At 39.6% G+C, this 1910-nt stretch overlaps 1 pseudogene; it reads left to right on the top strand.

The window, feature by feature from the left end:
* The first annotated feature begins 252 nt into the window (after positions 1-252).
* On the top strand, positions 253-1057 carry LOC123815551 (annotated as a pseudogene).
* The last annotated feature ends 853 nt before the right edge of the window (positions 1058-1910 follow it).

Raw genomic sequence — 1910 nt, 5'->3', positions numbered from 1 at the left:
GTAAACGAGGCGAACTTTCTATTTGATATCATATATTATTGCTGTATGTATTTTTTAAAAGGCAAAACTCTGATAATCCTGTAAAGGAGTCAGGGTAGATGGACTCCAGGGCCTCCATCTTGTGGCACTGCTCCTCACTGTTATCTGTCATTGTGGCTCTCCCTGCTGCCCATGCACCGCCCAGTCTCCTGAGCAGCACACAGTAGCTGAGACAGCATCCGCTCTTGGAGAGTGGGCAGTGGCCAGGTGTGCATGGGCACAGAGGCTGGGGAAAATGATGAAAGTGTCCAGACTATCCTCAAGTTTATATACAGTGAAAAATACCCAGATGAAGCCGCCTTTTATGAAATATTCTCCCACGAAAATCTAGAAAGTAATGATGTATCAGGCCTTTAAAATTATTATAATTACAGGCAGAAGAAAACCTTGGTATGGCGATAGTCTTTACTTTAGTGACAGCTGTGCCAGAGAAGTTAAATGAAATAGTGGATCAAATAAAAACTAGAGGAGAAGAAGAAAAGAAAGAAAAAGAACCTGAAAAGCAATCATTTCATGGCATTCCTGTTACAACTGAGAATTTCTTTTTTTTTTTAACTATCAATGTCAGTTCTTTTTTTGTAAGATTTTATTTATTTATTTTTAGAGAGGGAATGGAGAGAGAGAGAGAGAAACATCAATGTGCGGTTGCTGGGGGCTGTGGCCTGCAACCCAGGTATGTGGCCAGACTGGGAATCGAACCTGCGACACTTTGGTTCACAGCCTGTGCTCAGTCCACTGAGCTACACCAGCCAAGCACAACTGAGAATTTCTTAAGGCCAGGTTTGATGCAGCACTCTTAGAAATTAAAAAGAAATGAATGAAAGAAGAGCAAGCAGGAAAAAATTAATTAAATGGAAAATTGCAGTTTTAAACAGATTGTAATTTTGACACATCTGATATCTAATTCTTAGAGGATGCTGGAAACAATGAGAAGGTAGACGAGACTTTGTTCCGGGAAGTGGATGCCTTGGAGCTGGAGGATGACGAGGATGACCCAGACTACAATCCTGCTGACTGAGAGGGTAACTTGAACAGCTAATAATGGACTGTCTCTGTCTCCAGAAGTTTGACTACCACAGCATCTGTGGCTATGATGAAAGGGTGTTGATTTTTCTTTCTTTTTTACTAAGTAAAAATAATTTTCAGGAGAATATTCTTCTGATAGCTTTCATTATTAAATTTAATAAACTGACCTTACAATTTCAAAAATACAATAAAATTAAAAAAGCAAAACTCAACTATTTACTCTCTCAAGGAGACACACTTTAAGTATTTGTGCTTTGTCTATAGCATTTGAAAGTATAATACACTTTGTAACATGGGCAGAGAAATAATAACTCCCTAGAAATTTCTTTTCCTGCAACAAAATCCTGACAAACAGCTGGACTGCCTATAGTGAATACTGAAGATGAGAGTGTGGTTTGCTCCTGACATCTGTCCACCTGTTTGAGTGCTCCTGACCCCCACACCATCCAAAAGCCCACTACCAGTGTTTTGCCTTTGGACTTAATGCAGCCTATGCTCTGTGCTCTGTTAGGTGTGGCTTCCTTCTTTTCCAGTCCCTCCAGGTCCATGTGTCTGTGAATTACGTAAATTGATGAAGTAATTCACAAAAGTGTTATTTACTAATAACATAGTCCTATTCCATGACATGGGTATAACAAGGGCAGTCAGTTGCTTCATCATAATAACTGATATTTATTGAGTACTTAAAGAAGGACCTTACTCAGGACTAAGCACAACACAGGTGCCATCCATTTAGTTCTCCCCAAGATTAAAGATCTTGTTAACATTTCTCAATCAGTAAAACTAAGGTGTGCAGAGTGAGTCTCTCCCCTCCATCACACACACAGTTACATGTTTGCAGTTCA

The sequence above is a fragment of the Phyllostomus hastatus genome, unplaced genomic scaffold, assembly GCF_019186645.2.
Source record: "Phyllostomus hastatus isolate PE091 unplaced genomic scaffold, TTU_PhHast_1.1 phas_contig_195, whole genome shotgun sequence".
NCBI classification, from domain to species: Eukaryota; Metazoa; Chordata; class Mammalia; order Chiroptera; family Phyllostomidae; genus Phyllostomus; species Phyllostomus hastatus.
Note: the sequence above shows the minus strand (reverse complement) of the source record. Positions and strands in the feature narration are given on the sequence as shown.